The following is a 14,068-nucleotide window of genomic DNA, read 5'->3' as shown; positions in this document are numbered from 1 at the left end:
AGGTGCAGAGGAGGCAGAGGGACAGCCAGCTTGGGCCCAAATACCCCAACCACTGGGAGTGAGAGGCAGCACTGCCAGAGGCAGGACAGGGAGAGCCAGCATGCTCCCAGCAAGAGCTGCGCCAGGGAGAGGCCACATGGTGGAAGCAGAGCAGGTGGCTATGGAGGATGAGGAGGAAGCAGGCACAAGCCAGGTGTCCTCACAGGAGGAACAGAGTGCCAGGCACACAGAGGAGGAGCTGCCAGAGGGGGATTTCTCAGAGGTGGACTGGCCTGTGCAGGAGGCAGATGAAGCAGACTTGGAGGTGCTGGGGGAAGAAGCAGGACAGGAGGAGGAGGAAGAGGGTGAGGCTGAAAATGTGGAGGAGGAGGAGGATCAGGATGATGCAGCTTGTACAGCTAGTGGGAGGAAAGTCAGGTTCTCTTATGAGGAGAATATGGCCCTGGTGCGTGCACTCTTGCACCTGTATGACCGCCTACTTGGTCCTCACCATCACCGCACAAGTGTGGCAAGAAAGAGGGGGATGTGGGACAATATCACCTCCGTGGTAAATGCAGTTAGCACACACAAGAGGAGTGTGCAGAACGTTAAAAAACGATACAATGACATCAAGTGCCTCCTCAAAGCCAAGCTTGCCCTGGAGAAGAAAGAGGCCTGTCGCACAGAAGGTGGCCCTAGGCAGGAAGTCCGCTTTAAGGCCTATGAGAGGCTGCTACGCCGAATCATCCCACCGGAGGTGTTTCCCGGCATCCACATTGCCGACACAGACAGGCCCCCCACTCCACCGCCAACTGGTAAGTGTCCACACATGTCAACTACACTTTTTGCTATGTCATGTGCGCATGCTATTATGGTGGTATGCTTTAGGTGTCCAAAAGATTGCTGTGTGTGGAACTACATATCCCAGCAAAATAACATTTTGCTTGCTTGCAATGTTAAATAATGGACTCTGCATTTTGCTGGGTTATGTAGTTCCACAGATCCAATTAATGTGTGCTGTCCTAATCACTGTAGGGCTGCAGTGTACTTGATTGTTAATCCATATCAATCCTCTGGGTAGTTGGAAATGCACTTTACAGTCACTTTTACATGTGTAATCTGCTGGTCTTTCCTGTGATTTGCAAGTGGATTAAAAATATCGTTCACAGTCATAATACTGAAATAACCACTTCAGTTTAAAGTCTTCACATTCCTTATGTAATCATATCAGAGTAAAAAAGTTTGATTTTGTTAAATTTTTTATCAGCATATTTGAAAAAGTGACAGTTAGGTGCAAATGAACATTATGGAAAATGTCTTCTTCTTTCAAACAGCTCCATCTCTGGAGTCCCAGCCTGCTGTTGAGCAACATCAGCCACATCCGATTGTTCACACTGTCCAGTCTGCAGGTGAGATATCATAGTGTTACACAAACACATTTCACATTTCACACATGGCTGTCCCCACCACAGTAGCCTGTGCCAATGCATAATGCATGAGCAACACCTAACCATTCCAACTAAGGTAACATGACCCACTATACACCAATCTGCATAGCATACTTACCACTCTTTTCTCATTTGTAGGCCCTTCACAACCGATGCCTGAACCTACGGATCCCATGAGAAATATGGACGACATGAGTGAAATCATCCTTGAGACGGTGCCATCGTTGGAACCTGCACAAAACCAAGCACACCCAGTCAATGAGGCCCCCTATACGCTGCCTATGTTGTAGTGCGGCCCCCTATGGCCGCACTACAACATAGGGAGCAGCCCCCATTCATTGCAGCCACCAACACCCCCACTAGTGCGGAGGAGTTGGCGCAATCCATCCATCTTTTCAAGGGGAAACAACTAGCTTTTATGGAGGTGCACACCACCCAACTAGAAACCGTTAAGGGGAATGTGCGTAACATAGCTCTGCAAATGAGACGAATATCTCAATATTAGACACACGCTTAGCAGAAATTGGCCAAGCCATTCAGGGCCAAACTACTAATTTTAGAGCACTAAATGCCAATATGGTTGAACAGACCCAAGCTATTAATGGCCAAACAACTGCGTTGATGTCCCTACAAATGCAACTCAGCCTCAGTGGAACTACTTTGTTAGGTCAGCACCAAACCACATCTACCCAAATTAGTAGTGTGTCCTCCACACCCATGAGTTGGTACCCCACTACTGCCCCACGGCGTAGTGTCCGTACTAGGGGTGGTGGTGCCACTAGTGGTAAGGGTGCTAATACCCGGCCAGTATTCAAAAATGAATAATGTTCTTTGCATTTACATGTGTATCATGTTCTTTCTTTTTTTCCTTCACTCATGCAGTGAATGTTCATGAAAAATTTTAATATGGTATGGCCTATGGGCTATGGCTAAATGTTTCAGCAAGTAAAAATTATTTGCATCCAGCAAACTTGTTGTCATTCTTTCCAAATGATTACCCACACTGTTCTATTATGTATTGTCAACTAGTGACATTTTGGCAGCCACGGGACTTTGGGTTGTGTGTGCTTATTTGTCATGGAATTTTAAGGAAATAGTCACAGTTGAAGGGGATAAGCATTAGGAATTGCATACTGTATGTAGGCGCCATTTGTTTTGCTACATTGCAACCACCTCAGATCAATGATCCATGTCACCTCCATCCATTAAGGCTATGGTAATTTGTATTTGCCAACATTTTTACACACAGAAAACTACAGTACTTACTTGACATTGTTATAGGTGTTATCATGTTGCCAGGCATAAAGTATGCTGTGGTGGGCTAGCTTGCAGGTGTTGGCCATTATTGTTGGTCTGCTTCTGGGCAATTAACATGGACAGGGAAAAATGTAATGTTAACAATGTATGTGTGTTACAGGTTCCCCTTTACTATGCATTGTACACACAAAAATTACCTGTGAAATGCTGCAGGATCATCTGTGTACGAACCACATCCCCCCACCGTGTACTTCGCACTACAACATCAGTAGTTTGAGCTTCCTGCACGACTGCTGCAGTGGCCACATCTACATAATTTGGTTGACCCAAAGCTATGTTATGCAGCATGGATCAAGCCTGGACAACCAAAACCACTTTGGCAGGGTGGTATAGCAGTGTACCTGCTGACCAGTCCAAACACCGAAATCGGCTTTTCAGCGCCCCAAAGGTGCGTTCCACTACATTGCGGGTAGCAATATGTGCAGCATTGTAGTCGTGCTGTGCAGGGCTTTGTGGGTTCCGCAGAGGTGTCATGAGCCACGAATGACACCCATATCCTGAGTAACCTAACATGTAAAGGGATTTGTGTGGTCACATATCATGTGGGAAATTTGCACATATTGTTTGGCCTGGTATAAACAATTACAACAGAAATGACTCTTGAATATAAGGTTACACACATGGATGTTAAAGGGAAAGACATAGGTAAGCAAACATCATGTAAACCAGTGGTAGCCAACCCTAGCCCTCGAGAGCTACCAACAGTTCACATTTTCCAGACAACCTAGCTGCTGCACAGCTGCATTCATTAATCACTGACACATTTTAAAATATCCACAGATTGAGCTAATTAGCTCACTTGTGATTCTGTGAGGAGACCTGCAAAACATGCACTGTTGGTAGCTCTCGAGGACTAGGGTTGGCTACCCCAGATGTAAACAGTGGTAAGTGACTTACCAAGTAGCCAGCCCTCTGGCATGGTGTGGTTGTGGAAACGGTCCCAGAGAGCTGAGTGCCGCAGGATATAGGCATCATGGCAGTTCCCGGGATAGCCTGCAACCACACTGAGAATTCTGAGGTTGGCATCGCAGACCACCTGCACATTGAGGGAATGTCTGCCCCTGCGATTCACATAGACATGCTCCCTAACGTGCGGGGCCCGAATCCCAATGTGGGTGCAGTCTATGGCTCCCAGCACATTTGGAAATGCTGAGAGCCGATAGAATGCCACCTTCAGGTCCTGCTACTCGGACTCACAATGTGGGAATGTGATATATGTGCGCCACAGCTTCTTTAATGCATTTAACACTTGAGAAAAATGTTTAGAGAAAGTGGCTTGTGACCAAGGCCCATGAGCTCACAGACTGAGTGGAGCCTGTGGCAAACAAGTGGAGGGCGCACATTAATTTCTGCAGCCCAGACACTGCATAGTTGGCCCCCCCACAAGGGTCCAAATCATCTCTTCCCTGCTCATATAAGTTCAACAGGTTCTGTAGGTTCAACCTAAACATGTCCACCACCTGTTGATCAGAGAGGGAGTCCAGGTACACCCTAGCACGGTACCGACGAGAAGCACGGAGTGGTCGGGGTACCTGGATCTTGTGAGCAGCATCATCCCTCCTGCGTAGCTCCTCCAAATGCCTCAGCTCACACACTAGCACCTCCAGTCCACTGTGCAAAATGTCCATCTCAAACAGCCTCACAGGTGTCCATAATCATGTGGGGATATTTGTAGGGGAGTTAGTAAGTGCTATGTGGGTCACCTGTGAGAGATTTAACCGTTTCTACGCTGAAACGTTGGCGATTTTAAGCAAATCGCCACCCTGTACTTGGTCTATTTTTTTGGGGGGGGGGGGGGGGGGAATCGCATTTTGCTGCCGATTTCCAAATGCGGCAGCCATTAAATTAGCGATTTGTATCTTTTTCAATGGGAAAACATCTGGATGCGATGTTGTAAATCGCCACTTCAGAAAGTGCGAATTAGCGGCAAAAAGTGCGATTTATGTCGCAAATCGCCACCCATTAAGTAGTCGATTTGGGAAAAAAATGAAAAAACTGCAGTTTTTGCGATAAAAATCGCCAAAAACCCAACATCGATCTGTAATAAATGTCACCCACTATTTCAAATGATAACACTTAGTGCTGCTGAGTGGATATAATTTCATGAGTAATGACCGCTTGACACATTGCTTTTAGAATATCAAATTTTTATGTATAAAACACATTTATAAGTAGAATAAAAAATATATATAAATATTACAAGAATTGGGTTTTGTAACCCTAAAATTACACTTGGATATATGCTTCACAGAAATGAAAAAAAGGGGTCATATATGTCGCGGTCTCCAATAATTAATTGCAATTCTCCAATAAATCAATATTCACAGGATAATGTAGTAGCACTTGTTAAAATGGATTCACTTAATAAGGGCGGATGTATATTGTGAGGAATTTCCGTAGGTGATATAGAATCACAGAAGGTGCTAATAGCACAATAGAACAGTTCCAGTAGATACCATTGCAACTGGTAAGCCGGAAAGAGTTACTTTAGCCAATTAGCATGTAGCAGACACGCAATAGGAGTAAAGGCTTGTTTCCAAAAAGCTGGCTTGTTTAGCACATGAATAAAAATCAATATGGTCTCTCACATTCGCAAGTCTCCATTATATTTCAAACATAGTGGTTTTTGAGATCTTACCCTGTGTGTGTGGTATAGCCGTGCGGCTGCAGGGTTTAATCGGCTGAAGTCCTCAGCAATTAGCGGCTCTGGAATGAGGGCAGTATAGAATAACTGGCAACCTTTGTTGTTCAAGACCTTTTTCCTAGACAGAATTACCCCTCCGTTTTGGCACCTGAGTGACACACCTCTGATTGAGCAGCTTACCAACAAAAGTGTTGTGCAGTTGAGAGAGGCATAGATGGGTCAGCATTAGGAGGGATTGCTGACACCTGAGTGCCATTGGAGAAGCCAGGTAATTTACTTACCCAGTATCTCCAGGTAAGCTGGCTCTCAGATGTTATACGCCATTATCATGTGGCCTTACACTGGGCTATTAAGCCCAGACATATATGTTACTGTTAATGGGATGGGTTTGGGAGTGTGGTGCCCCCTGTGGTTGGTAGGGCTGGTCTGCTCCAGGTTAGCACACCCTAACACTTTATTAATACTTATTTTTTCCTATCACATTGTATATATTTTGTATTTTAATCACACCTTCACTTCCCTACATAGCACTTATGTGCTTCTTATTAACCCCTACTAATTTTCATTTTTGTGCTGCCCTGGAGTACTCAGCCTGTGTTGGCATGTTGGGGGCCCACACCCCAGATCCATACCCAGTATTAGGGACCCCCAGTGACAGAGATGCCTTGACGTACGGCCTGGGGGCTTAACCCTATATCTGCAGATATATGCAACCAAGATCTCTGTATTATCTGATTATTATGTAGTTATTTTCTCACTCAGTGTGCAATTGGGATACAACATGTTTTTTTTTTTTCCTAGACAGAATTACCCCTCCCTTTTGGCACCTGAGTGACACACCTCTGATTGAGCAGCTTACCAACAAAAGTGTTGTGTTGTTCATGACCTGTCTTGAAAAAGTTTCCAGTCTGAGCGGAAACGAAACGCGTTGACGTCACTACCTATCACCTGTCGGGTCTCCAAACTCTCCACTTTATACAGCGTGCTAACCGGCTGACCTCACAGAGATACAGACTGTGCGGCGTTTCTACTTCTCTGCCCCCGGCTTCTGCACAGGACTCCTGCCGACAAAAACCCAGTGTCTCCTGAGTGACGGATAGAGGCACAGCACTGCTCGCGGCACTTGCCGCACAACAAAGGACACCAGTTATTCTATACTGCCCTCATTCCGGAGCCGCTAATTGCTGAGGACTTCAGCCGATTAAACCCTGCAGCCGCACGGCTATACTACACACAGGGTAAGATCTCAAAAACCACTGTGTTTGAAATATAAGGGAGACTTGCGAATGTGAGAGACCATATTGATTTTTATTCATGTGCTAAATAAGCCAGCTTTTTGGAAACAAGCCTTTACTCCTATTGCGTGTCTGCTACATGCTAATTGGCTAAAGTAACTCTTTCCGGCTTACCAGTTACAATTGTATCTACTGGAACTGTTCTATTGTGCTTTTAGCAACTTCTGTGATTCTATATCACCTACGGAAATTCCTCACAATATACATTCGCCCTTATTAAGTGAATCCATTCTAATAAGTGCTACTACATTATATCCTGTGAATATTGATTTATTGGAGAATTGCAATTAATTATTGGAGACCGCGACATATATCACCATTATTGCACCCCCCCCCCCTTTTTTTTTCATTTCTGTGAAGCATATATGCATGTGTAATTTTTAGGGTTACAAAACCCAATTCTTGTTATATTTATATTTATATATATATATATATTTATTTTTTTACCCAATAGTGGTATGGCGCCTATAGTAAAGTCCAAATGCAAAGTTTGCAAATTCCGTATCAAGTGAAGTAATACAGATGGTCTTTTCCAATATTTTTGTTTATTATTCTTCACAGTCGGATAAAAACGCTTGTAGCCAATACCAACGCGTTTCGTCTCACAGAGACTTCATCAGGGGAAATACAATAATCTACAAGTATAATATATTACTTTAATACATAATATATAAAAAATATATAAAATTCCTTTCATTAATTTAGTAACCGGGGAAACTTCCACCAAGTACACAAAAGGAAAAAAGGATAAAACAAGAAAAGAATAGAACAAGATGGTGGAGATGAGGTGGTGAATTTAGTGAATTTCCTTTATGAAAAAGTGAAAAGAAAGGGAAAAATATATTGTGTTGTGACTTTATTCGTAGTGTTTCTATTTTTAATTATTATTGATTAATAAATTTATTTGTATACCTTGTGGTCGTGATTTTTGTGACAAATGTAGAATACTGTCTTCATTAAACAGGTATTATCCGGAATTGGTTAATTATGTCAGACATGATATCTTAGACCTATAGAGGAACAGGGTATTACTAAGTGTGGTTTAGTGAAAAATATTTTATATTACTTAATTGGTAAAATAACGTACCCAGAATAGGAGTATAAATTAATATCCTGCTGGTAGGTTAGTATAAAACCGATTAATGTGACCTGTAATTACAATATACTATAATTACAATATTATTTTATTAAAAGTGATTTTAGTGCAGTAAGTGAGAGCAGGTTAACATACCTAGAATGGAACAGATCTTAATTTCTGTCGACCCCTTTTTTTTTATATTGGAGTGGGTAATCCTTACCTATTAATATTGAAACAGTTTCAATGTAATTAATTTTTTCTAAACCCATTACTATAGGGTGCAGATAGGTTAGTAATTTTTAACGTACCTATGAAGTTGCAGGTATTGGAAATCCTGTCAGCCTCCTTTAAATCATGCTAAAATTGATTTTCCTGGTAATATATTATTTGAAAAAACTGGGTGTTATTAATAGACCCCTTTTATCATATATCCAATCCATATATTTGTTTATAGTGTCTTACCTAAAAACGAGGATGGTGAATCTTCATCCAAAATAAAAATATATAAATCTAAAAAATATATAAAATATATAATTTTAAAGTATATAATTTTTCAATATTATTATTTCTTTATATATATATATATATATATATATATATATATATATATATATATATTTATTTTTATGGTTTTCCAATATCATTGGTTACCATAATATAATTATTACAATCTATGTCAGAGTTACCACTCCTGGTTCTTACCTCCAAAGAGACTCCTGTGTGCTTCAGAGAGGCTAGCAGAATGACTGCTGCCCAGATCTAATCTCTATTTATAGGAGTACCTGAATGACATCACTTCCTCCCATAGATTATTGGTGGAGTTTTTAGTCTCTATTTATCTTATTATGTATGTTAATAATCCTATATAGGGTATAGGTTCTATATACCTTATGACAATATATATCATAGGAAACGATTATTCTTAGATTTGGACTGATAGGAGGCAGTTTAATTCTCTAATTGTGGTTTTTCCCATAGTACTTTATTTCTACCCATGATGCAACTCTTCCTTTTGTAGTCCGATAATAGCGAGTTTAGATTAGTTTCCATTCTATTTAAATGTTAGTTTATAACATGTATTAATCATTGGTGGCAGTGGGATAGGATGCCCCTTCACGATTCTTACTAGCTTTTATAGATCCCTATATCCAGGTATGCGCCGTTTGCTCGGCGTGTCCTGGACTCTTAAAGTTGTTTATTTCCGGCTTGCGTTCCACGCCCAGCCGGAAATGCGTTCCAAATGGACGCCATTTTATTTTTACTAGTTCCTGGCCAGCGTGAATCTGGCTGTAAGTTGCGTTCCATTCAGGTGCCATATTTAGAGGTTATTTAATGTTATTAACTTCCTGTTTGCGTTTCACTTTGTTAGAGGCTTGCGTTTCATAGTGGGACAGTTTTGTTAAGGTATTCTATGTGTTAATTAGTACGTTTTTTTACGTTTAGTCAGGATCAGTTGTAAATGTGGATCCAATAATTATAAGTACATGTGAATCAGGTGATGTAAGAGGATATAAGAAAAACATGGAAAAACATGGAAAAAAGGCAATTCATGCAGTCTATTTACATTATAAGTGCGATTTTTACAATTTATCAATATTCCCAGTAACCTAGATATAGGTTTTTATAATATATCCACCCATATTATGTTTATGGTTTTTATCCCAACAATATTCAGAAAATATATGTATGATATTCATATTAATAATTATTATGAAGATATATTTCCCATTTTTTTAATGATTGATTTTTTAAAAGATACACATTTCATTTTAGTAATATTTGCCCATTAACCCAATAAATATTCTTGGGATTACCTTTGCGTTTGCAACAACATATCTATGCACATTCTTATTCAACCCCTTGTTTCAATCCCAATACCTATTATCTATTCCATTTATATTTTTGTTTTCTATTCTTATTTATGGTATTAGATATTTGTGATATTGGATATTTTGTAAGCCAATATGCATATCTATTATTCTTACAATGTCCATTTTTCCATAACGGTGGTCATATCGATTTGTGATAGGGGCATCTGAGGTTATTTTTGATAGTTAGATCCTCTGTGTGGGTATATTTCTTTCTTCTATTTTCTATTAATTTTCTTCATTAGCCGTTTATACAAATTCATGAGAGATTATTATTGTATGTTCCGATTTCTCTCCTATGTGTCCAGCATGGTGGATTTAATTCTGGTCTTTGATAAGTTTAGGCTATTGTGAAATATACTTTCTATTAGTATGATAAGTGGATCCCAAGTTATAATATATGTTCACAGAAATGGTGTCATCTCTATGTTTTCATTTAACCCGTTGGGTATCTGGGCGTTTAGGTGAAAAATCCAATAGGATTCTCTTCTTGCTAGGGTTAGATCCCTATCACCTCCTCTGTTGTCAATTTTAATATGTTCCAAAGCTGTAAAAGTCATTTGGCTTGGGTCAGAGTTGTGTTTCTTCAAAAAATGTCGTGGTACACTGTGGTTGAGGACTTTGTTCTTTATGTTTTTCAAATGTTCTTGGATTCGCAACTTGAGGACTCTCTTAGTTTTTCCTATATATATGAGGTTGCAGCTGCACTTCAACATGTACACAATATAGGTGGATTCGCATGTGACAATATCCTTGATTCTAGGTAATCTGGGGAAGTTGGTTTTGAGCCATTCATATGTCTTCCGTTCGATATGTCTGCAACATATGCATCTATTGCATGGGAATAATCCCATACGTTTTTCCATGAAGTTTCTTTGTTGTTGTTGTCTAGTGTCATCCTTCAATTTGCTTGGAGCTAACATATTTTTTAAGTTATTGGCTCTTTTGAAGACTACGGTTGTTTTTTTTGGTAAGTAAGGGCCCAAAATCGGATCTTTTAGTAACAGATGCCAATGTGAATCTAGGCATTTTCTGATTCTATGATGTTCCTGATTGAATTTAGTGATAAAAGGTTTCGCATTGGAGAACTGTGAAGAGGTAGGTTTAGTTTTTTCAATTAGAAGTGGGTCTCTAGGTATCAGTGAGGCTTTTCTTTGGTCTGATTCTATCTCAGTTGTTTCGTAACCTTTTTCTAGAAATTTATTCTTCAGTGTGTTTGACTGGTCCCAGTACTTCTCCAATGTGCTGCAGTTTTTCCGTACTCGTACAAATTGGGAGTATGGGACAGACGTTTTCCATCTTTGAAGATGGCAGCTGTTAATAGGTATATACCCATTTGCATCCGTAGGTTTGAAGAAAGTTTGCGAGGAGATATTTCCATCAGGCTCTGCTGTGAGAACTAGATCCAAATAATCGATTTCTTTTTCACTTTGTTTGAATGTGAACTTTAAATTATACTGGTTTATCTGTATTCTTTCAATCAGTTTTTCCACTTCTGTTGCGTTCCCATTCCATATGAGGATTAGGTCGTCGATGTAACGCTTATAATAGACCATTTCCTTGTATTTGAAACCTTCATCAGAGTATATGAATTCGTTTTCCCAATCGTTCATATATATATTGGCGTATGTAGGGGCGAATTTTGTTCCCATTGCTGTACCGCAACGTTGTACATAAAAGCATCCGTTGAATTCAAAGTAATTGTGGTTAAGTATGAACTTGATTCCGTCCAAAATGAAAGATTGTTCTTCCTTCAAGATCTCCATATCCTCTTCTAGAGTTTTCCTAACAGCCTCTAGACCATTTGTGTGGGGAATGCAAGTGTATAAGGTCTGTACATCAATTGTTACCCATCTGTGGGTGGGTTCCCATTGTATATCCTTTAATTCGCGTAGTAGCTGGGTTGAGTCCTTTTGATGAGATTTTTGTTGATTGACATATTTTTGTAATTTCAAATCCAGAAAGTGAGACAGATTGGAGGATAATGAGCTGATGCCTGCCACAATGGGTCTTCCAGGTGGTTCTTCTCTGTTTTTGTGGACTTTTGGAAGATGGTAGAAGATTGGGACTTTTGGATTAGCTATATAGATGTATTTAAATTCCTCTTTGCAGATTATTTGTTTGGAATTGCCAATAGATGTTCATTATATTCCAGAGTTGGGTCTTTATCCAATTTTGTGTATGTTTCTTCATCATTGATGAGTTTGTATGCTTCTACCAAATACTTTGGTCTGTCTTGGATCACGACAGCTCCTCCCTTATCTGCCGATTTTATTATAATAGATTCATCTCTCTTAAGATTTTTCAGAGCTTGTTGCTCTTGGGAATTCAAATTATTTCTATTGCATTTATATGGTTTTATGCTCATAAAATCTTCTTTTACTGACTCAAAAAATATTTCAATATGGCTCCCTCTGGATTCGATAGGGTAATACCTGGAAGGTGGAGCCACTAAAGGTTTCTTGCGAGATTGGTCAAGATTGGACGTGGGATGTTTTAAAAAATGTCTTTTTAGTGTCAAATTTCGTATATATTTGTTGAGGTCCACAAACAGGTCAAACTGGTCCAAATGTTGGTTTGGAGCAAACTTCAACCCTTTGCTTAGGAGTGTTACTTCTGGCTCAGAAAGTGTCTTCTGGGAAATATTGATGATGTTTGATCCAATATTTCCTTTGGTGTTTGATTTGGTCTTTTCTTTTTTGGAGATGTTTCTTCCTCCTCGACATCCTCTTCTCTTATATATCTTTTCTGTCCCTGTGGTGAATCGAGACGGTTTAGGAGATATTCTTTCCCATGAAGGTTCCGGAAATCTACTTTTTTTCGGTCCTTCCTTTCCCCTAAAAAAGAGGAAGAAGTGGAGGGTCGCACTTGATAGGGAGATGGTGATCTATGGTATCTTTGGTACCTGGATTTATGGTTCCTATTGGGTGATGAATCATACCCTGTTGAGGATAATTTTCGTCTGTATTGTGGGGACCGCCTATTTTGACGGTTCCTACTATAATTATAGTTGTCTCTGGTGTTTCTATATATCGGCTGTTGTGCTCGAGTGAAAACATCATTATCATACCTCCTAGGCATTCTGTCCCTATAGTTATCTTTTTGGTTGCTGTATTTCCTTTGTCTTTGTTCAGATCTTTGTGGGATGTTGGTAGCCCGATCATGTATTCTACCGCTTGCATAATCATTTTTGTCCCTGAGGAATTTCTTTTGTTTCCTTAGGATTATTTCGTCCTCAAGTGAGTCCAATTTTTGTTGGAGGTCTTTTACATCTCTAAGTAATTCTTCACTATTATCAAATTTCTTTAATGCCTCTTCTAGGCTATTGATTTGTCCTTCCAGGATAGTGAGTTCTTTCTTTCTTTAACTATGATTGTGACTAGTTGTGCACCACATTCATCTAAGATCTTATTCCAATTTGAAGAGAAGTCTCCATTTTGTGGTGTGAGAGTAGGTGTTTTATTAAGGCGTAAGCCTCTTGGGACTCTCCCCACCTCCAGATATTTCTCCAGGGTAACTATATCGTACCAACATTTAATTTCTTTAACCATAAGTTTTTCCATACTATTAAGAATATTATAGTAGTCTGTCTCCTCCCCACCATCTTGTTCTAACATTCCTGTGTCTTCATCAAAAATACATTTATATTTTTGTGAGCGATTCGCTCTACCTTTAAATAATGGCATTATAGCTGCGTAATGGAATAACCCTCACACACCAAAAACGTATCCCCAATATTCCAATTCGCGCTAGAGCCTATTTGACAAAATATTTTTACAAAGTGATAGATATTTGTATGTATGGCAGCCTCACCACTAAGTTCCCTGAGGGATAGGGAACGTACAATGCCCAATGTTTTTACCCAATAGTGGTATGGCGCCTATAGTAAAGTCCAAATGCAAAGTTTGCAAATTCCGTATCAAGTGAAGTAATGCAGATGGTCTTTTCCAATATTTTTGTTTATTATTCTTCACAGGATAGTCGGATAAAAACGCTTGTAGCCAATCCCAATGCGTTTCGTCTCACAGAGACTTCATCAGGGGAAATACAATAATCTACAAGTATAAAATATTACTTTAATACATAATATATAAAAAATATATAAAATTCCTTTCATTAATTTAGTAACTGGGGAAACTTCCACCAAGTACACAAAAGGAAAAAAGGATAAAACAAGAAAAGAATAGAACAAGATGCGAAACCTTTTATCACTAAATTCAATCAGGAACATCATAGAATCAGAAAATGCCTAGATTCACATTGGCATCTGTTACTAAAAGATCCGATTTCGGGCCCTTACTTACCAAAAAAACCAACCGTAGTCTTCAAAAGAGCCAACTTAAAAAATATGTTAGCACCAAGCAAATTGAAGGATGACACTAGACAACAACAACAACAAAGAAACTTCATGAAAAAACGTATGGGATTATTCCCATGCA

General features: G+C 39.6%; 1 protein-coding gene and 1 long non-coding RNA gene across 3 annotated transcripts in view; both read right to left on the bottom strand.

Moving 5' to 3' along the window:
* The window catches only part of LOC146074088 (serine/threonine-protein kinase 32A-like), a 496,785-nt gene that overhangs the window by 22,144 nt on the left and 460,573 nt on the right, over nt 1-14,068 (bottom strand). The window lies entirely within an intron of this gene.
* Nucleotides 1,244-2,850, bottom strand: LOC146072336 (uncharacterized). 2 transcript variants are annotated; one of them, XR_014473068.1, is made up of 3 exons: nt 2,694-2,850; nt 1,546-1,658; nt 1,244-1,382 (listed from the first exon to the last, which is right to left on the bottom strand). It is a non-coding gene; the product is annotated as an uncharacterized LOC146072336 (long non-coding RNA). The 2 variants fall into 2 exon arrangements; XR_014473069.1 differs by having other exon boundaries at nt 1,252-1,382; nt 1,542-1,658.

This window comes from Crinia signifera, chromosome 4 (genome assembly GCF_055691185.1).
Source record: "Crinia signifera chromosome 4, ASM5569118v1, whole genome shotgun sequence".
Classification (NCBI taxonomy): domain Eukaryota; kingdom Metazoa; phylum Chordata; class Amphibia; order Anura; family Myobatrachidae; genus Crinia; species Crinia signifera.
This window is presented reverse-complemented; position numbering and strand designations above follow the sequence as displayed.